The 26,175-nt window shown below is 39.9% G+C and overlaps 1 protein-coding gene across 8 annotated transcripts in view; it reads left to right on the forward strand.

The window, feature by feature from the left end:
- The window catches only part of znf536 (zinc finger protein 536), a 319,313-nt gene that overhangs the window by 129,164 nt on the left and 163,974 nt on the right, over positions 1–26,175 (forward strand). The window contains exons 1-2 of one of the 8 annotated variants that reach the window (XM_079866036.1): positions 9,111–9,563; positions 16,278–16,321. The exons of 1 other annotated variant lie outside the window; for it this stretch is intronic. The gene's annotated coding sequence lies outside the window, so the exon portion shown is untranslated. Of the gene's footprint in view, positions 1–9,110; positions 9,564–9,703; positions 10,268–16,277; positions 16,322–26,175 lie in introns of those variants that run through there. 6 more of the 8 variants (XM_079866043.1, XM_079866034.1, XM_079866037.1 and 3 more) reach the window with 6 other exon arrangements.

The raw sequence follows: 26,175 nt of genomic DNA on the forward strand, positions 1-26,175 counted from the left end.
CTCTCACCTTCTGTCTCGCAACTTTCTTCAAGGCTTGTGCGGATGGCTCGTCGGGAGCTCCCTCCGGCTCGGTCCCCAGAGCCCGTGGGGTTGATGAAATTAACCTGCGCGTAGAGCTCTTTTCTCCCTCGCCGCCTCCGAGTTGTACCGAGACGGATAAAGAGCGACTTTAAAGAGTCGTGCTTCCATTTCCACGTCAAACCGTTCATCTCGATTTCCATTTTCCCAGCGCTGCCTCTCCGCGTGGCATTTTTAGCTCTCAAGAGCTTGTTCGCCAAAACAGGGCTTTGAAAATGACATGGAAAATGTGTTTTTCCAATATCCCACAACCCTAAGGCTGTAGATACTCATTTGTGTCAAGGATTACTCAGTAAAACAGTAACGTGTCAGGGCCTCTTCCTCCAAACCATAGGACTTTATCCATCCACGTTAAATCATCCTTCTCCAAATACTCACACCCTTTTACATCACCCCTAACCGGCCTGACAGGGAGCAATAAATCTGATGTGCACACTAGCTTTAACCAACTCCTGTACGATAAGGTTTACAAATGCTACGGCATCCATTACACAAACGGAGGGGTGAGTCGCTAGAAATACGAGGAACCGGCTCATAACTCTCTTATTATGAATAGCCCCAAACGAAAGGTCATGGTCATGACAACCATGTGATGGATGTCACCAGTGCCCAATTAAATCTCTCTACAAAAAAAGGCGCCTCCCAGCGCTCCAGTCCCTTATTAAATATGAAACTGCTAAATCAACAGTCAGAGGCATGGGTGCTGTTTTCTCATCTTCTTTTGGACAAGTGCTGGCCCAGCTGTGAATTATTCATGCTGTTGATAAGAGGGTCAATAACATAACAAATCCTCCTTATTAATGTTAGTAGCGAAGCCCAAAGGTCAGTCCGTAACTTTTCCGATGTTTCGACTTTTCGTTTCTAGACAAACACAGAAAGCAACGGCGTAAATCTGTGTTTGTTGGCAAGCAAATATTAGCCGAGCAGCAGCAAAAAGCTTTTGATTCATAACTACCTCCATCGTTTCTATCTGCTTCCCCTGTGTCTCTCATGTGATGTGTGTCTATCACCGTTTCCGTTTGCTTTACGGGTATCTGGCCTCCACGCAGTGTACGTTATCCTCTTGAAACAAAGGAGAGAGGGGTAGCATACGAGATGAACGCTTGAAGTGAGGTGCGGACAGCTGTTGCACACTACCTGAAATGCCAAGGCACGGGGTTACATCGAAAGCTTGTTAGTCTCTCTGCTTGACCACATAAAACTAAGATGAATGTGCACCATAAGATGCGATTCTTTCTTTCATTTGGCTGAGCCCACACCGCTTCTTTTTGCTTCGTATAGGCAGCACGGGAATATAGATGATGATAATAATAATAATGTCATTTTGGACCGGAATCTCTGTCATTACCTGCTGTAAAGTGCTTCTAATTGATATCTCTGGAGAGATAATGATTGCAATGCCCTCCAGGAAGATATTATTACAATATTAACCTTTGTATATACTTTTATGCAGAGAACTCTAGAACATTAAGTGATCTGTAAATCTTACTTGTGCACTAATGCCGCTGTGGAAGAATGGCGTTTTGGAGGCGTGCCCTTTCGCTGATTAACTATGTCCAGGGTTTTGGTCACTGTGTAGAAATGGATGATGGGGTGAAGCCATTTTGCAGACTGAGAAAAGGTTTTTGACTGAAGGACTACCAAGATTTTGTTTGTCCTCCTGCCAGATGGGCTTAGAGAGGTGGACGCCCCATGGACAGGGGCGGTCAGTCCAAAAGTATATGTGAAAAAGATGCTATTTTTGGACAACACTGTCGCCCCGCAGATAATTGGGACCCGCCGCGGTCGCCCGTTCCTGCTCTTTGGCAGTGGATCGGCCTGACATTGTATCAGCAGTGGCTGGCAGCATTCTGACAACACAGGACAAACACTAGGGGAATGTTGCGGAATGGCACACTGCGAAGAGGGAAGCACCGCAGATGCAGCTGAGAGGAGAGCAGCTACAGCAGACTGTTTATGTATTTACTGATATTGCACTGTAAAAAACATACACACAGATTTAATGATTAAGAAGCAGAAACACAATCGCCAGAGAGATTCTTTTGCACTGCCACAGAGAACAACTACATATTTTCAGTTGACATACTGCAAATGAAAACAAATTAATTCAGGGAATGCTGAGAGTGTCTACAGAGAGAGAGAGAAAGAGAGAGAGAGAGAGACTGGATGGTGGTGGCAGCATAGACAATGATTTAAACCCATGACATTGAAAACGCATCCAAAATTGTATCTGTAGGTTTGGGAGACTCAGGATGCAGGAAGTAATTGTGAACACATACTAGGTGACCTTTGCTCATGGCTGTCTGGTGGGCTTCTGTGGCAAAAAAGAAAAGAAAATAGTCCTGCAGTACTGCCTCTGGCCTCTAGAAAGCGCACTACTGTTATAACCCTCCATGTTACCCATGTTTACAGTGTGCCTCCACAGCACATAATGCAAGCTCATGCTAAATACTTTATGAAGTGATACATAAATATACATACACTACTGCTCAAAAGTTTGGAGTCAGTAAGATTTATTTATTTTAAATAAATTATTACTTATGTTCAGCAATTTTCATTAAATTGATCAAAAGTGACTAAATATATTTATAATGTTAACAAAAGGTAATAAATGCTGTTATTTTGAACGTATACTATTAATTAAATAATCAAATAATCCAAAGTTTCCATACAAATTTTAAGCAGCACAACTTTTTCAACATTGGTAAAATTAATAAATGTTTTTTTAAGCAGCATATCATCATATTAGTGTGATTTCTGAAGGATCATGTGACACTGAAGTAATGATGCTGAAAATGTAGCTTTGATCACAGCAATATTTTTTTTTTTTATAATATAATAAAATAGAAAACAGTAATTGTAAATTCTAGTAAAATTTCACAATATTATTGTTTTTACAGTTGAGTAAATAAATTCAGCCTGATGAGAAACTTCTTTTAAAAACATTAAATAATCTTACCGACTTCCAACTTTTGAAAATGTTCACATCTATCTATCTATCTATCTATCTATCTATCTATCTATCTATCTATCTATCTATCTATCTATCTATCTATCTATCTAATGTGTATATATATATATATATATTCAAAAGTTTGAAGTCAGTGAGATTATTTAATTAATGTTTTTATTATTATTTATTAATTTCATAAATGTCTTTTTTATCAACTTGATGTTCCTTTGGTAAATAAAATTATTAATTTCTTTTTTTAAAGAAATGATCTTAGAATGATAAATAAAATATACAACAGAAGCCAGTTAATTTAAATTGTAATAATATATCACTGTATTACTGTTTTTACAATGAAATCTAAAATAAATATCATGACAGGGTAGGGAGGACAAACAGCTCAAATGCATTGGCTTTTCTTTCTGTCTTTTTTTTTCTTTTTCTTTTTTACTGTTTTTATTTGCATTTATTTGATCAAAAAAAACAGTAAAAAAAAAATTATGTTTCCAAACTTTTGACTGTGTGTGTGTGTGTGTGTGTGTGTGTGTGTGTGTGTGTGTGTGTGTGTGTGTGTGTGTGTGTGTGTGTGTGTGTGTGTGTGTGTGTGTGTGTGTGTGTGTGTGTAAAACTTAATTGTACATAAAAGAAAAGCCAATGCATTGGAGCTGTTTGTCCTCCCCACCCTGTCATGATATTTTTTTAGATTTCATTGTCCAAGGCTTGTTGATGACCTAGAAAGATTCCTCCCTGCCGCTTAAATTAGTTGTTTCATACTTTTGTCACAAAGTCTGCACTTTTCAAAGATGATGTACATAACTGTTGCGATGTTGGGAGATAATTCGCTGATAATTTGACAAGTTGCTACCACACTGATGTGTCGTGGTGTATTTTCTTTACAAAACATTGCATTCCTCTTTTTATTCTCACTCTGCTATTGTTCTCCACAGCTCCTGAGCTGACATTAACCCACTAAAGCAGGCCTTTGTTCTGGGTAACTGGAGAGCATTGCTAAGTGTACGCAGAGGTTGGTGTGACTGAACCACTTGTGCGGTGTGGCCGTGCCTTGCACTTTACGCTCGGCGTGATCCACAACAATAGCACATAATAGTAAAAGAGACCAGAACAGATAGGGCACTGATGGTGGGGAGAGATAGCAGGTGGCGTATTGGATATGTACAGTGATTTCTTCCTTTGGAGTTTATTTACATTATTTTTTAAAGCTAGAGTTGTTTCTGTATTAAAGAAAAGACAATTAGATTATGTATTCATTTATTCAATTAATTACTGGAGTATTTGCAGTGAATTGAATGATCTCAATTTGTCAACAAAAAAAAAAGCTGACCTGGGAATTTATTCTTACTTAAAAGTCCATGTGAACCATCACATGGTACAGTATATTTAGTTAAGCTGTCGCAGTGCCGCAAATGATTAGCAGTTTTACTGTACACAGCGTTGGGTGCATGCAAGCCACACACAACTTAATGCAGCAATTGTGGTCGTATCCTAGCACCTCACCATAATCTGATCATTAAACAGTAAGTGGGGGAGCAAGGAGGAGAAGACCGAAGAGGTACGCATGTCCGGTGGAAGTCATTGATGGTCTGCAAGGTTCTAATTATGTGCTAATAGCCACTGAGGAGGTCATTTGGAGCCATTAGCAAGCGCCTGTAGGTAGTTAACGGCCCACAGCATAACCCAGGCTCCTTAATGCTCCCACGGAGGCCGTTAGTTCACTGTCACCAAACGGCAGACGCCTCATTACCATGATTAGAAACCAATTGATAGGTAATAGTAAAATATGATGGCTCCCTTTCACAGAAATATGGACCTTAAAGAGGAGGCAACTCTGTTTGAGCTGGGGCGAGTGTGATGAGTACATGCTAAGGGGTTTTGTTCATCATTTTCAGTGTGCAGTAAAAAAAAAGTAGTAATTTTGGAGTGGTTTAAGTTGAGTCTTGTGAGTCAACGTTCAGTCTTTTGCTTTTCCGAGTCTCAAGACTAAGCTTAAGAGAAGCCAAAGTTATAATGAAGCAACTAAGACATTGATTAGCCAGCTATTTTTCCCCAATGGTAATGTTGTTGTGTTGTAGCTCCTCTTGTGAAGCAAACTCTCACACAGTGGCTTCTTTTAGTAAGAGATATAAGAGTGATAGATTCTCAAAACGGCCTGGATATTTTAAGCATGTAATCATTATTAAATCTCTTATGCTCAACATTGTTAGTAATCAATTTGAGTCAGATGTTTTCATTTAGATATATTTTGTCTCCTCCAGCCAGACATTGATTCAGATGATTTAAATTAGCATTGGTCCAGTTATCAGTCATAGACATTATACACTTCTCTCAGTTCATCAACGGCGGGTGGGATTTTGGAGAAGCGTTCAGATGCATTATCTAAACTGTGGCCTGAAGAATATGGAGAACGTACAAACGTATAGTCTCATCAGATGCTGAAAACCTAGAAGTCAGCTCTAAATATTTGCTTCTGTAATATTTGACTAAATCATCATCAGACTTGTACTGTAGATCCGCCACACATGTATTCCACTCCCCGATAAAGAGAAAGGGAAACAGTAATGGAGTTGAGAGAGCTTCGCAGAGGGCTCACATAAGGGACCAATGTATCAGATCCTGATGAGAGGATATGGAGTAAATACGCCATAGAGTGTGTTTGTTATGCTAGTGCGCCTAGTTAGCCGATGTCATACTTTAAAGAGTAATTGATGTGATTCTTAAGTGCAATTTTAAAAGTTTAGAGTCACAGAAGGTTCAGAAAATCAGATTGTTTGAAATTGTGCTCACTCGCTTCTCATTAAATCAGTCACTGTGATACTTTGAGAACATTTCTTCATCAAAGACCTGGAACAGATTATGCTCAGAGAAACTCAATTTAAAAAGTAATGTAGCCCCCCTCCCCTCCTTCCATATGAGAAAACCATTCTGGTGTGTTTGTATGTAGATATAAACTAGGCACAGCATTAAACCATCAGACTGCTCCTGGATAAAATGCTTATGCAGTCATTTATTTGCTCTGTCTTAAAGTGACACTCGCCCCACATCTCTCTCTCTCTCTCTCTCTCTCTCTCTCTCTTTTTGTGGCTGATTAGGAGCACATCACTTCCTTGGTCATTGCTCCCTCGAATTAATTTGATAAACTTGTGAATTATCTGGACATCTGCTAAAAGATGCTAAATAGCTGCTTTCAGAGGCCAAGTAGATGGAGAGAACTAACATCTTCATAGTTTTTTGTCCTTTTCTGAACACTGGCATGTCTGTTTTAGAGGCCATACTGTCTTGGACAGATACCAGACGCAGTGCTGATAGGCTCATACTTAAATTCCTGTCAGAAAGAATTTTGGAGAAACTATCATACCCAGCCATGACTGTTTTATCTTTCCATGTAACTGTTCAAACCTTGAGTCATTTTTTTTTTTTTTCTCCTGTGGCTGACACTTTGTTAGCGGTTATGAGCGTGTATTGAAAATAAAATGTGCAGTGTTTGCATGCACTTTGATGTCTTGAAATATTTACACTGGACGTGTGTGGTCTTGGTCTAATAGTATAAACAAACTCTGTGGGTTACTCTCTGAGTAGTGTATTACCCACAACAGCTTTTTCAGTGTCGCAAAAATAACTAGTCCAGCTTTAGTGACGCCGAAATGCAAAATGAGCAGCCCACAAATCTCAGCTTTACTGCAGGAAATATCAGTATTATATCACTATATAAGTGAACTGACTGAGTGTGTGTATGGGTACTGTCCTGGAGTGTGATTTAAAGCTATTTAAAAACAATATTCTTCATTATTTCCCAAGATATGCAGTTTTCATTACCTCATATTAATTGAGAATCTACATGGATTTTTTTTTTGGTACTTTAAAATTCATTTGTCACACCAAAGGAACATGTAAAATGAACTAGTGAAAGAAAGAAAAAAAGATTCAAATGGTGAAAAAGATTTAGTCTAGATACAGTCAGAGCACTTAAAATATAGGCTACACTTTCTTTTAAGCATCCACATATTTTAATTACATAAAAAAGCTCATGAACATGTTTGATGTGTTTGATATATATATATATATATATATATATATATATATATATATATATATATACACACACACACACATGTGTGCAGGCAACCAGTAAACAGGTTGCCTATTGTTAAATACACAAACAAATGAAGAGACATTAAACCACAGTTCACTAAATTTGATTAACTAAAATCTTTATCTTTCAATCTTTCAGGAAAAAAAAAAAAAAAAAAAAAAAAAAAGGAAACGATGCCTTGAGTCCTCCCTCCTCCCCTAGTGCACCTGTTGCTCGCGGGCAGTGTGGAGTCACGTGACTTGAGCCGTCAGGATCTTTCGACCTTTTGATTCCTGATTCAAGTTGATATTTGCGGAGACAAAATGATCAATCTCGAATGCTGCCCTTCCAAACACACCAGACAACGTGACAATTTTACCTCATTCTCTTCCTTTTCCACCAAAATCCATAAAATGGATAGCAGACAAACCGAACGCATAGACATTTGTTTGTTAGCGTAAAAGCCACAGAGAAGTAAACAGACAAGAAACACAGACGAGCGATTCACTTTAACAACAATTACAGCTGCTCTACTTTATCCGCAACAAATTTCTTCAACTTAATTGAACCCCAAGCACTTAAAAATAAACGTTAAATAGACACACTCGTTTGTGCAGCAGATCTCTGCCCTATATTGTTAGGAAAGTGCATGTTGAAGTCCATATGGCAACTTCCTTTTGACCTGCTTTCCCGTCCTCGTCGTGTATTGTCAGGCCTGTCACCGATAAAGAATCACTTGACTTGCTATAACAAGTTCAAAAGAAACAGAGAATCCATGAAGAATTGAGTAAAGGAACACCCCTACTGCTTTCGCTATCATTCCCATAGAGATAGTGATATTATTGATGGGATGGTTATGCTAATTTCTTTAGAGGCACAACTTTTATTTTGGAATTTGTTCAAAAAGGAATTTCATACACATCAGACTGGAAAATGCGGGCTGAATTCCTGAGCGTTTAAGGGGCAGCATGGGAATCTGATTTTCATAGTGAATAATGAATGTGCTATCTTTTAAAACGTGTGTTTTGTCTGGAAAGAAAATAAAGAGAAGGCGAGCCTTTGCCTTTGGGATTTAATAACGATTAATGCTCCTTTGAACACACTAAATATCACAAACACACAACTGTGTAGTGAAGCAACAAGAGAAAGAGGAAAACCTTCCTCTTTACAACTTGTCACATGATAAAACGCTTCTCTGGATCCCGTTAGGAGCATTAAGGCTTTTGTCCTGACTGTGTAAATATGCCGTTTCATTAGATGTCACCAGGACCTAATACAGAAGTCATTCATAATCAGTCTTGATTTGATTTTTCTAATTAGAAAGGTCCTGGTGTAAAAATAACTGCGTGATGATAACAAACATAAATACATACAAATATTAATATATTAATTATATTCCTATTATAGGCCTATTTTAATATATAGTTTTTTTTTTTTTGTTTTTTTTTGTTTTTTTTTCTTCTTTTTTTTCCCCATGTGTGCACGACATTATGTGCTCAGTGGAAAATGAAACTGTAAAGTTAAAGGATTTTTTTATTATTATTATTATTATTATTATTATTATTATTAGGCTATTATAAACACCTGCTCCCCCCTTCATTCTTTTCATTTACCCGATATATATCAGAATCAATATAATCAATATAATATTCGATCGATAATCAATCAATCAATCAATCCATCTATTCTCTCATCCTTGTCCTTTTCTCCAAAGTCACGCGTACTCGCATTCCTATTGGATATTATTTTATTATTAGCCTATTATTATTATTATTATTATTGTTATTACCAAAGCCTCCCATAATTACAACATAATCATTATATAATCCCACAACAAAGAGTTTATTGAAACAGTAGCTTTTTGTCAACTGCCGGGACACTGAATGTACAATTGCGTTATTCTGCGTCTCAGTCCTCGCGTAAAAGCAACATCGGCCTGAGCGCTTAAGTTCAGCCCCAAAAAAAGTTTCATGTCCTCGCCGAAGTACCTTTTCAGAGGACCTTCTCCCACGTCTCTGAGCGCGTGTCTCGACCGCTGTCTGGACCCCTTTTCCTCTTTCTGTGATGAAGAGGGAGGTTGTTGGTTAGGCTACGCGCCCCGCTGAGTGGCAATTTCATCTCATATTTACAAACTGATAAGCTTTCTCGTGCATTTGTTTTAAATATGCGCTCCTGTGTGACGCGTTAGCATATAAGAGTGGGAAAAAAGCGCTTCCCGTCTTGGCCGGTCTCTGTTTGTGTGCATGTATGTGTGTGTGTGTGTGTGTGTGTGATTGTGTGCAACATAACCGGCTTATTTACATTAAATACGCCACAAGGTTACAGTGCAGATGAGCGTCATTTTATCACTCATTACTTCTCTCTTATACTGACTGATGCTCGCTCTCTCCGCTCATCTCACTGGACTTTTTCTCGAGGATACAAGACTTCAGATACTTTCCCCAAAAGGTAAGCACATTTATTTTTCAATTGTAGCTATTTGTAGCTAGTGTTTATCCACGGTGTTATTTAAACGGCGACAAGGCATCAAAGCCAATTACGCCTCGTCTGAATAACGGGACTGACAATGTGAGTGAGGATAGACAGATTTTAATAATTGTTCACGGGGAAGTCAAGGTCAATAAGATGATCCGATGGAGTGAAATTTGCTTTTGAGTCTCTCCGCGTGGGGAAAATAGACGACTCGGGATGATATTCCGTGCACCGGGGCTGTTTTATCAAGGGTTCAAGCTTTTAGTCCCATCAAATGCCGCAAGACTCTCTCCGCTCTCTGTGAATGGACGACAATGGAGTGCCTTTTTAACGGTACAATGCTTTTCACCGTCCAGATAGGGGGAGTCCGAACGGACAGATGAGGGGAAATGTCTTGTGATGCTGGCCGATCGCTATCAATGAACGCGTTTATATTGAGATTAAACTCAAAGGCGCTTTTTCATCACTCGGGATGCGCGAGGAACAGTTGGGAAACGGATTCGCGAGAGGACGATCATAACAGGTCCGAAGCACGCGCGTGTGTGTGTGTTTGTGTAGACTATATACTTTAACCCCATCAGCAGTATAAGAAAATGATCAGCTCAATTATGTGGACATGCTTTATTATTTAATGAAGACATTCTTTCGCAACGCGTCTTGACGTCCGGATGAATTTAAAGGTAAGAAGTGGTTAGATCAGTTGTGGATTCGCGGGTGGTTTTCGCTCGATTCGCTTTCTAAAAGTCAGTTTGTGCTATTGATGTGTGTGTTATTATATTTCTCTATTTGACTGAAATACATGCATTGTTAATTGTCTAAAACGTTGTCGCGCCGGATAATAAAACGGCTTCTTATCGAAAGCGTTGCTGGAAGCCATTGCACGCGCTTAGATTAACTTGTTCCAAAGGAAAAACACGCCGTTGTATCTTATATTTGGCTCTTATAAGGATAACTTTATTAATTAAGTGTAAAGACACATCGTGCATTATTACTGTAAGGTGGATAGAAGCTTTCCAGGGATGCGCACCAGATTCGCTCGTGCTGGCCAGGCAGAGATATGGAGCTGTAAGAAAGTTTCCTCAAATCTCTGCTCAAACTTTCTCACTTCAGCCCCAAGGGTTTTGCGTTTAGGATTTCAGCTGAAGTGAACACAGATCGGTTGGAGAATTAGGATCAAAGTTACCCGGTGCATGCCATGTGTCAAAACTTGTGAGATGGAAGAGCCGGTGAGACCTGCCATTTTGTGCTGTGATCGACCTCTTATGAACAGAAGCCTTATGATGGCATTCAACAACTGAGGGCTAAATGTCATATCAGACTTAAAAACCTTTTTATCTGCGGGAAAAAAAACACGCACATCTCCCCTGGAAATGGAGATTTGAACGACTGTTGCGAAGATTGTCGCTTGGGGAAATGATGTATTACGGAGGAAAAAAGAACAAGAAAGTTGCATGAATTGGAGATTAGGATAGGAATGCGCGCGGGAGTGCGGGAATAATTGAAGAACAGATAAAATGTTGTATGTTGGCATGATTGTGAGCTGCGTTTCGACACACAGTAAAATCATTCAGCTCACTGTGTTACGTATATTTTGATACTGCACAAATTATAACATTGCCAGGGTCAGAATTATAATAGGACACATTGCATCAGGCATCTATTGCGTGCACTTCAGGTGCTTAAGTCTTTATGAAAGGTCTTTATAAATCTAGCAAAATTGATTTGCTGTCTCATGCCTTCAGATCCAGGTGCAGATTTCTCATGTCACTTTATATGAGATGACCCAGAACTTTTACTTATGGAAAAGAATATTAAACACACACACACACACACACACGCACGCACACACACACACACAGTCAGCTACTTTTAGTTTGTATGCATCTTTCATTATGTTGAAATGAGATAACTGTTTTTTCCTCAGGTTCATTGTTCATGGAAAGGGACAAATAGCAGGCGGCACAGATGTACCGTCATTGTTTAACGGATATTATGTCTGTAATAGTGTCTGGGCGTAGACATTTTTGTCAGCTCTTTTCATTTTTCTGATTTGAAATGACATTGTGATGTAGGCAAGTCACACGTTCTTTTCAGAATCCCACACAATTCATTTGAAAGGCCAGCATTAACATGACCACAAATATAGCCTTGTAAGCCCCTTTATGAATTAAAATAAATTAATCAATAAACAGTAAGCTGGATTAATGTGGACAGTGAGAAAGAGAGAGAAAATAGTCATGCATAGTGTGTGTTTACAATTGATAGGCCATCCGAATTAAGGTTATTGTATTGAGTGAAATGCTTGATTCATTTAACAGCAAGCTTTAATTGTTTTTCATTATAGGCTAATATAAAAATGGTTTCTAGAGTTTGATGCTAAATAATGCATGTTGTTTTAAAATACTTGACTAATTAGCAAAATAATAAAAATAGCTGCAGCACGGGATACCCACAGTCTTAGAGGTGTTGATGGTGCAATTTTTGCTTATTGCTGCTGTTTTTTTATTTATTTATTATTAATTAATTATTATTTTTTGTGGTCTTCTTAAATACATTATCAGCTGAAAATGTATATCATGCTCACTTAGAATTTATCATCTATGAGACAATTTTTTTTTTTTGGGGGGGGGGGGGGGATATCAAACTCGTTTAAATGCAGTGAGAGAGAGGGTGTTATGAAGACTCTTGTGAATACACTCTGCCAGTGCAACTGATAGCAGTTCGATGGGGCTAAACAGACCAAGCCAATCCTGTCAAAATGTCTCCTCCCTGGTGTGTACGCTCTCATTTACATATGCGTCTTGCACTCATTCGGCAGGGAAAGTGTGTGTTGTGTGGCAGAACTTGGCAGCGCTCGAGAGCGTTAGTGTGTCCCTAGGTCTGCATGCTCGCCGCCGCCGTCACCAGTAAACCCCGGTGTGTGGAAGTGCACCTCACCAGGGCAGTGCCAACGGGCTGGAGAGACAAGCCCTCTCTCTCTTTCTCTCTCTCTGTCTCCAGGCCTGTCAGTCTCCAGCTTAGCCGGCTGGATCTGTGCTTGAGCCTTGGAGACTTGATCAAACAGCCATTCCACACTTAAATGCCTCCCCGCTCCTTTTAATTGGAGGAAATTGTCTTCCAGATGCCCGGGCCCTAGCCAGGCAACTCAGGGGGGACGGTATGGCAGGCAAGGCCGTGGCGTTTAGGTATTAATTGATATGTGATGTGGAGACACCGACCTCGCTCCTCCACCCCGTCGTCGCCCTCATTCCCTTCCTCTCCTGCTCCGAAGTCTCAGGCCTCTCCCATCGTGGCAGTAGAATCCCTAAACGCCAGGAGTGTCATGTTTATTTGTTGGGGGGCGTTTACGTGATGCTTTTGGCTTGACAAGTAATGTTAGTGACCTTGGTTATGTTAACTTCTTTTTTCCAAAAAAGTACACTCTTAAAAATAAAGGTTCTGTATTGGCATTGATTGTTCCATAAATAACTTTTAACATTAATGTAACCTTTCCATTGTACAAAAGTTCTTTATTGTGGTCTTTAGATTTATTAAAATATTATTTACACTGAGAAAAAAAAAACGGTTATTTTAAGTACTGCACACTGATGGTTCTTCAATGGAATTGTTGTGAGATCTCCTTTTTTGGAACCTTTTTTTTTTAAGAGTGTAGAATAAATTGAATTCCCCCCCCCCCCCCCCCCCACCTCCCATAATATTGTAAGTGAAATTATTTCCAAACATCCACATTTTCAGGATAATGTTATGGGTGTGGTTCAGTACCAATCACTATCCTCTGAAAGTACATTTAGAAAAAGAGTGCCTCACATTACTCCTATGCCTGTCCTCTCCAATTGATTAAGCGCATAATTCCCTGTCATTCAATATTCGCCTGTGTACAGGCGAAGACACAGTTCAGCATGTCACTTTACGTAATATAAATGGGAATGTTCGGTTACTGACAGATGTCAACTTTTGTATTTAACAAATAATTATAGTGGAATAAGGACATTTCGTTATGCACATGTCACTTATAAATGAGTGATGATTTCTAAGGCTTTTCGTAGTCATTCGAAACAGACAGAGAGAGATAGAGAGGGGAGAGGGTAGAGGAGTGGAAGTTTTTGAGCGGGCTAATCACAGACGTCAGTCAGTGTGTGATCTAAGAATAAAGAGTGCCCTGACAGATGAGGTGGTGACGGATGATCTTGTCTCCACTGCCTCATGCCAGGGTGCCACCAGAAGGAGCGTCTGTCTGTCTACGGAGCGAGAGAGAGAGGGAGCGAGAGAGAGAGAGAGAGAGAGAGGGTCCTTGCTCTACTCCACCCTGGGGCACTTTCCATGAGGAAAATATATAGATAGACTAATGACGCTGCAATGAATATCGAGCATTGGAAGGGAAGCATACGTTACAGTTAAAGTTAGCCCATGCGCAGATGACAGAGCCGAACAGATGTGTGCAGATGTTTTGTATCCCTCTAAATATTGCCCCCCTTTCTCATAATTCTCTCCTGTGGGGAGAGGGAATGGGTGGACAAAATTCAGCCCTCCAACACCACACACATGCTCACACTCTCTCACACATCTCAGAGAGAGAGAGAGAGAAAGAGAAAGAGAAAGAGAGAGTAAAGAAAGGCTGTGGGACATTTGGTCATTATGGAGAGTGTTGAATCGGTCAGGTTTACACAGCCTTGGGAGACATGGTCAGCCTTCGGCTACGGCCTTACTCCTTTTCCAGAAAATTAAGCTAACTTTTTATTACAAACCAACAAGTAATTCCCATGTGCTATATGGCACCGTCTAACATGACGGCGGGCTTTTCAGTTGGTGAGAAGCACAAAATTACAGCCATGTCATCTCAGTAGACAGGGGCTTTGCACAAACAAGCGACTTCCTGTCAATCACTGGCCTTAAGCACATGCTATTATGTTGTTTTGCATTCTAATCCGAGCTCTTAAAATAGTGGTAAATATTTGCAGTGCTGCAAAGGCACCAAAAATAGTGGCAGATAATTCTGATGGCTGGGTGGTCCGCCGTTAGAGCGTAGGGCATCTCTGTTACAAGATGTCTCCAGATAATTGGGGGAGTTTAACAACGCCTACTCTTGAACTGTTTCCAGGTCGTGACCCCAACGGGTGCACCATCCACCCCGAGTGTGAGGGATGGCAGCCCCCTGGAGGGCAGCCTGGTTAAAATGGACGCCACTGAGAAGTAAAGAGGGACCCTGCACCTTTAATTATGATCAAGAGGTTTTCTCCAAAGGACGGAGGCGTAGCAGTTATGTTGCCTCGTAAATCTGCCTCAGATGCAGTATATTGTGTTGAACTATTACGGTACACTATTATACTGCATATTCAACTGGCTCTTCAGGACCTGATTTGCATAATTGGATCTTTAATGAAACTTGCCTTGTGGAACAAAAAAGGGAAAAAAAATGAGGAGAGAGATGAAAAAATACATTATAGTATTATAGGCAAACCCCAGCGAGTATTTGTGGTGGGAAGTTGTCTAAAAAAAAAAAAATACAAAACCGAGAGAGAACATGGAAAAAAAGGAGCCTGTTTAAAGCAGCGCATGAGCAGTGAAGTGACCTACGTTATGTACATCCCGTCACTTACCAGGACAGGCACGCACACATACATCACTGGCGGGGCTACAAATAGGATGAGAAGTACCTCTGAAAGCTATACATACTCAGCCAGGTCTCAGGGGTTATTACTACAATAGCTGGATTTCTTTAGCCTGAGGGATTTTCGCTTCTCTGTCGGCACTCATTCCCTCCACTTGTTACTCAGGGAAGATGGGTCCTTTGTAGGGAAGCCCAAGCCGCTCGCATGTGGAATTCCTCTGCTGCAAATATTTTGACAATTCCCAGTCAGATCTGCGCGGACTGAGTTTCTCTTTCGCCCCCTCCACTAGGGGTGCCGTATCAAAAGCTCAAAACGTAGTTTTTAATCTCTGTAGCTTTGTGTGCATAATCACCGCAACGATTTTACAAAGATATATTTATGTGTTTCCAGACACTCTATAATCCATAACATCTGTTTCTGGCTGATTTGTGACTTAGAATTGTTTTTATTGGTTAATTAAAATGCATGTGTCTTTTCTTCCTGTTCTTGAGCAGTTGAAGGTTAAAACGCTGATAGTGACCCTTTCGAACAGACGTGACAGTCATGGTTAATGAAATGTTATTTGTCCTTTCTTTGAAGGGCCTATAATTTAAAAAGTGAAGGAAAGAAAAACTGTGAGCAAAGGAATATGAAAAAGAGAGCGGGGTAAAAAAAAAAAAAAAAGGAAAAGAGGCGAGCTATTTAGCTGCACTGTAGCAGGAGTGGTTTGTATCCAGGGGGGAAGAGTGTTGTTAATCAGGGAGAGAGGTTAAAAACGGATATTAGCTAAACGATGATGATTTATCATTGGAGGAGGGGGCCGAAAAACACAGAGGTGACTCCACTCCAGAGGCCTGGGAGTGGATCATATGGCTGCGTGGTTCACAGGTGGCTATTAGCGCAATGTTGGAGAGGGGCGGCAAAAGGAGATAGAAAAAGAGGGAGGGAGGGTGTGGAGAAAAAAAAAAAAGTAGTGCCACAGCTAGCGGCGAGCTGCCATTTACCCTGTATGTGCAAACGACTCTTTCACTTACTCTCTTTTTCCTTCTCCCTCTCTCCCTCTTTTTTTTTTTTTTTATATCTCTCCACGCTCTGCACTTAGGAACTTTCAGCTGACAGTGTGTCCCGGTCCTTGGTATCTCACAGGTAGGCTCATGTTATTTTTACTCCCCCCCTAATTTCCCCCTGAATACGACCCTTTTATGTTTTACACACACCACACTCACACAGACGCTCACGCACACACTTGCAGAGTCACACTAACACACGGTCAGAGTGCTTGTGCTGTTGATTCTCCCGGTAATGATGTCATTGCGATAGTGGAGGAGAGCAAATGTCTCCTGATTCCTCCATTTAACGGCTGGCTGAATTGGCTGATAATGATAGCATTGGCGTCTCCAGCCTTACAGACAGATCAGACCCTGTGAATTAGCAGCTCCTAACCAGTGAGAGAGAGAGAGAGAGAGAGAGAGAGAGAGAGAGAGAGAGAGAGATGGCATATGGAGGGGAAAGAGGGAAGCACTGGCACTAGCAAAGGGAGCGAGCGAGAGAGAAAGATAGAGATGTTGAAAGAGAGAGAGGGTGATGTATTTAACATATCTGTGCTGTGCTCTTGAACAGGCTGTGAGAGATCTGTGTGTGGCAGTGCTGATAACTGCCGCTTGATATCAGTCAGGGACATGACCGCCTGTTTGCAAAGCTCTTTAATGCCTCTGCACGTCTGTCCTGCTACTTTGAACTGAATCATGGTCGTATCAGGGCCATATCGTTCAATATCTGACCTTAATATTAGAGTTTGATTCTGTAGAATAGAATTAATATACTTTAAACAATTCAATGTTATTATTGTTCTTTAAATTGCAATTTTTTTAAATGAACGATTGTAGATGAAATCCATGACACTGAGCGTTATTATTATTAGTTATTTTCCTCAGTGTTTTGTTTGACATTTTACATTTTTATATTTCTAAATATGAATGCATCTTTCACTCGAAAGGCTCTTTTGCAAATATTGAGCGACTTTAAACACCATGCAACCGAGATCTCCTCCAAAATCTCTAATAGAGTTTTACTGTTTTTCTTGCGATCTTAAAGTAAATAAATAGGTCCGAATGCTAATGAGCGTTCCAAGCTTTGAACACATGGCCCTCTGTGACCGTCCGCCCCACACCCCTCTAGCCACACCAGCAATGCCACATCTTCAGACCCGCAGTGTCATAAGAGTACACATACCTGCCTACATTTTTTTTCCCCTTCAGAATAAATATGAAGTATATACCTAGTTCTGCTCATTTCTGTCACTCTGGGCCAAGGCTGTGGACAGGTCCAGTTTCAATGGGTCAACATTTTTTAAATTAAAAGAGAATATCACACTTTGAATCGATGACAAATTGGGTTTATTATTATAAAATGTATCTAAATATTAATTATTTATTTATTTTGTCTTTTAGTTTAATTGTTTTATTATTATGTATTTATTTGGAAGTTACACACAGGTGTTTTTTTTTTTTTTTTTTCTCTGTATAATTCAATTGTTTGAATGTCATTGAAATTGAACATTGTAAGATCATAAAAGGATTAATTTGTGTATTATTGCAGTGCTTGTGGTGGAGGGTTGACTAACTTTTGTATGGGAATAATTGCATTGTTTAAATCCTGTACACATACATACACATTTGCTATCAGCCACCTGGTTGCTTTGTTTGTAGAGGGCTGTCAGTCCTGTGAGAAGCACTTTAAGTAACTCTTGCTGAAGGTGAGAGTTAAACAGTATTTACTTTGGGGAATTTGCCTGTATTTATCTGCCTTAATACAGAGGTGAATTTTAAAGGGGCTCTCAGAGAGAATTCCCCCGATGCTCAGCTTACTTTACACACCTTTTAAGTCTTAAGATGTGTTTCTCCCCTCCTGCTGACGCTTACCCATAACACTTCTCCCACAATCTCCGCCGATTTTCACAAATCAGCTTCTTTTCCCTCTCCCCCTTTCTTGTCTGTTATTGTTTTTGTTCTCTCGCCTGCTCCCTTTTTTCAGTCTTGATCACGAAGTGTTGTTGTCTGTCTCTTAAGTTGCCCGTTTCATCTCTTTTGTTATGGCGTCTGTGCCAATCGTTGTAATTGGGAGAAAGCTAAGTTAAGTGAGTGAAGGAGAGAGTGTGGGGTAACTTGCCTTGTTACTTTTCCCCACGTTTTTGTAAATAAGGCTGTCAGTATAGATCAGCCTGTGGTAATGTGGACGATCCAATCCACTCCAAACCCACATGACTGGAGGCTGGAAAAGAATGGAAGGCATGTTCAGAAAGGACAGCTTAGAGTTCAGTTACACTTCTGGAAGTTTTTACGCACGACTTCTTTGTGTCAGATCAACCGCCAACATCCTTTTTAACTTTCCGAGGTCAAGAGAACTGGTACAAGATTTAGCCTGTTTACGTTATTGTAGGGAAACACATTTTTAGTTCAAGTTAAAAAATTCTGAACTGTATTGGAAGTGTACGCTTACAGCACATGTTCTGTGTCTAGACATTTCTTGGGAGAACAAAATGGACTTTGACACCTCATTTTGTTTCCTGCTTGCATTTGAAAGCATGTGTATTTCACATAAATGGTGTCAATTCAATTTCGATGTGCTTTTTTAAATATAAACACGATATTTATAGTTTAGATTTTTTACATGTAATTGTGGGTTGGATTTCGCTAAGATGCTTAAGGATTAATTAATTTCACGACGCTAATCAGAACATTATGGATATCGGCTTTTTTCAGAGCGAGAGCGACTTTCATAACAAGTTGAGCCAGCGATGACGTGATTTGCACAGAGGAAGGGGCCTGTGGTCTGGTGTTGATCATTAACACTTTTCCTGTATGTGTGGCCCCCTCATCAGGCGGCTAAAAGATCATCTCTGTTTAAATTTGCATGATGATGGTACTGTGACCAGTCATCGTTAGATCAACTAACTAGAGAGGCTTAAGGTTGGGCAGAGAAGATTCATGATCCCCCCCTCCCCCGATCTCTCTCCGTCTTGGGAGGTCCCCTTTAAAGTGCAAACCTCAGCCCCCCTCTCATCCCGCGTCTCCAGGAATGATGATCCGACGCGATCCCGTTTCTGCACGAGCCAAACGGGGAAGCTATGTGAGATTTTCCCCTCGGTTTATATATTTTTCTTCCTCTCTCTCTCTTTCCCCTCAGTCTCTCTTAGCCCTCACTCAGCCCTGCTGATTGCTGTAGCCTCGGGGCTCTCCGGCGCACACTACATCCCTGTGATTATATTAATGGCCTCCCGCGCTGGGTTTGGAGGCTGAGGACGGCCGGGGTAATGCGAAGCATTGCCGAGGAACAGTTAAGGAGATGGACCTCTGACCGCAGGGGGTCTCGGGATCAAGGCCCAGGTGGGCCACGGCGTAGCTCCACGCTCCCTCTGGGCAGGCCACTTAACTCGCAACGCCTCAGTGAGCGCCCTAACCACAGCCGTAACAGAGCGCGCACGAGAGAAAGAGAGAAAGAGAAATGTGATGTGGGGTTTCTGTGTCTGCTGTGAAAAAGGGAAGTTATGAGTGAGACAGAACAAATCACACCCAGAGGCTTTTGGCTAAAACTCACAAAGCTGGCTAATAATTCTCCTCTGAGAAGTATTGATCTTTATTTGTTATTATGTGACTTCTAGGCACTCTCGCACGTTTATTTGTCTTCATTAGACTTGAACAGCACCTGCAGCATTGTTACTCCAAAATGGAGTGTGTGTATTTGCGTTATTGCATACGAAAATGTTTGTTTGCCTCCCGTGCTATGTGTCTGTGTGTTAGCGCCTTTATTTGGGAGGACTTTGTTATTTCTTTCTCTCTAATTTGGGATTTATTGTGAAATTGCCGTGTGTGTACATGTGTGAAATGCCGTCTGCCGCTCTGCACTGAATATATCTCCTACTTATGTGTCGGCTTGATATGTGGAGCAGGATTCATTCATGTTGCACTTGTGAGGTGGGAGCCGCGGGGGTCCGTCTCCCCTCGACTGGATGTTTGATCAAGGCACATGAGGGGTCTGCCCCGTCCCATGCTCCTCTGTTTCATCCTCTCGCCCTGGCCGCAGGATCCCCGCTTTCCACACTTTTGTTGTCATGAGTAATCTCGGAACTGATCTTAATTATGGAGGCCGGGTCTGGTTCTTTCTCTACCGTCCAAATGCGCTTTTAATCAGTGTAGTCAGTTAGTTATGAGCAAGGGGGAGGTACTCCACACCTCCAAGCCTAGGGCTGCATTCGAAATCGCATACTTCCCTACTATATAGTAGGTGAAAAACAGTATGTGACAAAAGAAGTATGTCCAAATTCACAGTACTTTTAAAAGAGTAGACAAAAAGTAACCGGATGACCTACTACTACCGGCAAGATTCTGAAGTTTGCATGCGATGGACACTTTACTATCCCATGAGGCCACGGGAGAGGATTTATGAATGGCAGTGAAGCAACATAAGCTGGTAGGTCATATGATAATGACAGCATGCCGAATGTGGTACGTCCGGATTATATTCCTGCTACAGACACTATTTAGAACATACTTTTTTAGCGGTCCTAAAGTAATTACATATTCAAAATAAGTACCTACTCAAGAGAGTATCCGATTTCGGACGCAGTCTAGGAAGAGTGAGAAATAGCTGGAGAGAAGAGAGCATCGTGGGACTGTGTGGAGGAATAGAGCAGGTGTTTGAGAGGAGCTGGGAAGCTAAAGGTAAAAGATTGCACAGGGATTCTTGCTTTTGGAGAGGAAGTGTTGCAAAACTCACTATAGCAGCATTTATGATAGATACATGGGTTTAACAAAAAACAAATCTATATGTGAAAGTGCACTGGACAAATATTAGTTTATCACAGCCAGTGAATGACAGATATGTTGGCAGATATTTGCCATTTTGGGATCATAATGGGGTAAATGGGATCAAATTTGGGACAATCTGATGATACGTGTGGCAGCTTGGCTTATTATCAGTAGCGTTAGGTCTCGATGGTGTCAGTTGAAATATATATTTAAAAATATTAAAGACATTAACACTTTCATTTAGCAAGAACGCATTCAACTGATCATAAGTGGTAGTTAGGACATGTACACTGTTATTATGATTTCAAATATATGCTGTTCTTTTGAACTTTTTATTAATCAAAGAAAAATATTAAGTAGCACAACTGTTTTAAAATGATTAATAAGAAATGTGCAGCAAATCATCCTATTAGAATGATTTCTGAAGGATAATTAGTCACTGAAGACTGAACAATTGTATTAAATTGTAATACTATTTCACAATATTACTGTATTTACTGTTTTTTAATTAAACAAATGCAGCCTTGATGAGTATAAGAGACTTCTTTAAAAAAAAAAAAAATTAAAATCATAATGATTTAAACATTTTGAACATTAGTGTTTGTATTTATATTTTTTTCTATAATAATTATTTATATATTTCAATAATATATTTAATAATATAAAATTATATATTAGTTTTTTTTTAAAATATTCTTTCACATATATATTTATATTTAAAAAAATGTGTATAATCACATATATTTAGATTTTATTGACCACTCTGCTCTCAAAACTGGATAACAGGCCCAAGGAAAATGGATAAAAAATTGGGAAGAAAGCAGAAGGAGAAGCAGCGGGAGTGGGATGCATCGAGAAAGATGGATTCCATTACACATAAACATGCTTTAAGCACTGATAGGATGATCCATTGGGATTAGTGAGGAAATCCTGATGGACATTGAAAAGGTGACCAGTCGGAGAAAAGCGTTACTACATGCTCCACTGCAGACGCCACACGCATTCATACAGAAACGCAAACAAACTGGGGTTATCCTAAAGGTCAAAGGGCAGCCCTCTTAGCACAAACTCGAGGGCTTAACGTCAACCAGCTTTATAAATCAAGGATGAATATGTGTGATTGCTTCAGTGGGCCTAGATTTCAGGAATGCTTTATCAAACATTTGTGTATGCTGACTTTTCAGTTTTGATTGTTGTTTGTGTGATTTACATTGAGTTCCATATTTGTGTCCATGTACAATGCTACTTTAAATGTATATTTTATTTTATTTTATTTTTAAGCAAAGTCATAAAAAGAGTGTCTCAATTAACTGGAAGGAAGCACAGTAAAATCTTAAGAAAACAACTGAGAATTCACTTATACTGTTAAAATCTACAGACGAATCCTTAAAGCCGAGAGTTGAGTCACTGAACAAATGAGATTGTGTTCTATTGCAAGTGTGTGTGTGTGTGTGTGTGTGTGTGTTTTTGACCAGAAACAAAAGCAAGTAAGTTCACATCGGGGCAGATTTGGATAAGAATCAGTATAGTGATTTGCGGCAGGGGATCTAGATATTCTCATTAGGTATGCATGGTGGCATTCCCACATCTTGTCTCTATATTATTAAAAGTAGTTTGCCCATAGGCTGCCTCTGTGCTGAAGGAAGTTGGACAGATGGCCATGTTTTTTTAATAGATCACAACCATATCTAAAGCACGGCAGAGGATGAGAGAAACGGATAGCACTACCTCTCTTTCACTGGCTGCTGGATTCATTCAGGGGGGCAAATGCTCCTCTAGCTATAGCCTTCATGAGTGTAGCGTTTCATTAAATAGACTCTAAAACTAATACAACATTCAGTGACTTCTCGCTGTGGATGACAAGTTAATTTGCTGTTTATGCCTGTGTATGTCACATTATATAGCAGTTGCGAAGGTCTTCCGAATAGTGTGTGTGCTGTGAACTGTTTTTAATCTTACAAACCCTCCTTAGCCTTTTTGTGCCTGACTGAAAGTTACTCATAACAGGATGTTTAATGTATCGCAGAGAGAGGGAGAGAGAGCAAGAGAGAGGGAGATTATGTCTATGTGGTTGCACTATTTCTTGATATATACGGCATGTCAGGCAGCCATTGTCTCCTGGGTAAAGAATGATAGTTCAAATACCTACCATCTCTCCCTTGGTGCTCCAAATGCTCGCCTTTGAAGTTTTTATAATCCATCTGTCATCTTGGAGCGGGGAGGGCACATGTTCTGTACTGCTCAATTATAGAAATTTCTTTTTTGCCAGCCACATTGAGACAGAAAACGAATATGGACGGCGCAAAGAGAAAGAGGGAGATAAAAAACTAAATTTTGCATTCTTCAATTTGTCACCACTTAAAGGGACAGTTCTCCCCAAAAGGAAAGTTCTTTTATCATTTACTCACCCTCATGCCGTTCCAAATCTGGAACACAAAAGAAAATATTTAGAAGAATGTCTTGATATATACACTACAGATCAAACGTTTTAGTTAGTACAATTTTTATTATTATTATTCTGAAAGAAAGAAAATCATATTTTTTTCTATTTGAAATAAATTATGTTCTTTTGAACTTTCTATTCATTAAAGAAACTTGGAAAAACATGTCATGGTTTTCTTAATTTTAAGCAGCACAACTTTTTTCAACATTGATAATAAGTATCTCTTGAGCAGCAAATCAGCATAGCCTATTACAATGATTTCTTAAGGATCATGTGACACTGAAGACAGTAATGATGCTGAAAATTTAGCTTTGACATCACAGGAATATATTATATTTTAAAATAGAAAATGTTATTTTAAATTGTAATTATATTTCATAATATTACTGTTTTTGATCAAATAAATGCAGCCATGGCAAGTATAAGAGACTTCCTGACTATATAAGAAGTCAGTAGGATCCAATGTTTTTGGACTCAATTCTTCAAAATATATTTTATGTTATCCCAAAGAAAGGAACAACATAAGGGTGAGTAAATTATAGAATTTAAATTTTTTTGGTGAGCATTTTTACATTCAGTCTCGATTTCTCAATTCCTTTCGGACCCAAAGCACATACACACAGGTGCTCACACACTCACTAGTTTTGGATGGAAAGCCTAAAAAGCTTCCTGCTGTTACAATTCTAATGAATTTTACGGGGCTGATTTTGAACATTTTCAAGAGGCTAAAATGAGTAATAACAATAACATTAAATCGATCAGTTAATCAAAAAATTTGAATTCCATCTAAATATTTGTTTATTTGCTGTGAGAAAAAGGAAAACGGAGAATAACATGCATGTGAATGGGATGTCCCATGCAGAATGGAGCAGAGAGGCTATTCAACACACATCCTAATGAAGTCTGTCGCAGTACATGGTGGTAAAATCATGTTTAATTAGAGAATGCGGCACAGGCATGCAGAGGTAAAACCCTATTTGTAGAACACAGAAAAGACTGATACATAAAACTAGATATAGAGAGAGTCAACAAGAGGAACTGATTACTTCAGATATGGTTTCTTAAAGAGCAGGTAGAAAAGAAAACAACAGCAGTTGGAAATCAGATATCTGAAGCATTTTACCTTTTAATAATTTCTTTTTACATCACCGTTAGATCTCTTTGAGTCTCGTGCTATCAGAAGTGAATAGCGAAACATGAAGAAGGGAAGAGGAAGATGAAAGATTGTGGTCGGCAACGATAAAAGGAAATCGTACGTTCTTTTGTTGTTTTTGAATCATCAGTATTTGGGGTATAATTGTTTTGTTGGCGTTATATATCTTCATTTATGGTGGAACAACACGTAGGCCTTTTTTCTGGCTAAATAAAAGCAGCACCCATCTGCCTCTAGACCGGCTCCAGCCTCCTGCTCATCGCAAAAATAATGCGCGTCCTAATGACTTCCACATATTTGGAAATCTCCCTTTTGAAATTGGTCTTGGCAGATTATTTGCAGGTACTTGAGTTGCATCTGTTTGCAATTTTGCAAATGTGGAAGACTTTAATATGGCACTCTTGCTTTGGAATGATAGGGGCTATTCTAATCCTGGGGTAGTACCGGCTGTCATCACAAAAAGACCTTCGCTTTTCTCTTTCCTTCTCTCGGCGGAAGAAGAGAAACGAGAGATGGGATATCCAGCGTCCAGGTCAAGGTTAAAGTTGCGAGAAGCGTCCTGGTCCCACTGTTTTGGGGAGAGTGGATGAGGGAGAAAGAATGTAAGAGAGGGGAGGAAGGACATTCAAGCCAGGCTGAAATCATTGTGACTTCAGTTCTTGTTAGTTCTACCATGTGGCAAGCAGCTGACCAGCCTAAGCCATTTGATTCTCTCGCTCCTTCTTTTTTTTTGTTTCAAATATAAACTCAACTATCTGTTCCACTTTCCAAGCCTGTGCTGCGCCTGTGATTTCTCTCCCTCCGTTTTTGTCTCGCTTTCTTACCCAGCAGATTGCAATTGTATAGGTGGTTACAATTACATTCATTACAGATTTCATCAGCGGTGTTTATTCAGTCTGACGAAAAATGAAAAGGCGAACTTTTAACTCCTTTGTTTTGTTTTTTCCCCCCCTCCCGCTCTCTCCTGAATTTTTGGAGAGGTTTTGTTTTATTAGGAGTGAGGGGCAGGCGATGCCAGACAGGGAATTATGTTGAAAGTGTATGCCTTGCAACTTTTCTCCCTGTTGGAAATGTTTATTTGAACAGTAAGCTCATGATTTGAATATTTGTAATCCATGCTTAAATTTACAGGCCAGATGAACTTTTTGGCACAGAATCGCAACCATAAGTAGGATTTTCTCAAAAGCTTTACAAAATTTTAAGCCATTTGCATGGCTTATCTAATTTAGAGGGAGGGGGGGATGCCTCGCCCTTCTATTATTTTCATACCTCTGAAAAAGAACATTGTTCCACCCTTAATGTATATGCATACCTCTACCGCCAGTCTATGGTGACCAATGCTCAAAGCACTTAGCGGGAGACAAAGGGAAAAAGGGAACAGGGAAAGACGAATACATAAATACATGTGTGCGAGGGGGGAGTGGGGAAATGTATGCAGTGGCCGGGGCGCTGGAGTGCTTTTTCACTCTGTTCAATTCAAATGAGTTTACTAGGTATTGACTTCTGGTGCTGGGAGAGGCCACCCATCTCGTAGGCTGGGCGGTCTTCTCAGCGCTGCGCGCTTTCTTAAATGATGCTAATCAGTCCGGCAGGGCCT

This window comes from Squalius cephalus (genome assembly GCF_949319135.1).
Source record: "Squalius cephalus genome assembly, chromosome: 3".
In the NCBI taxonomy this organism is placed as follows: domain Eukaryota; kingdom Metazoa; phylum Chordata; class Actinopteri; order Cypriniformes; family Leuciscidae; genus Squalius; species Squalius cephalus.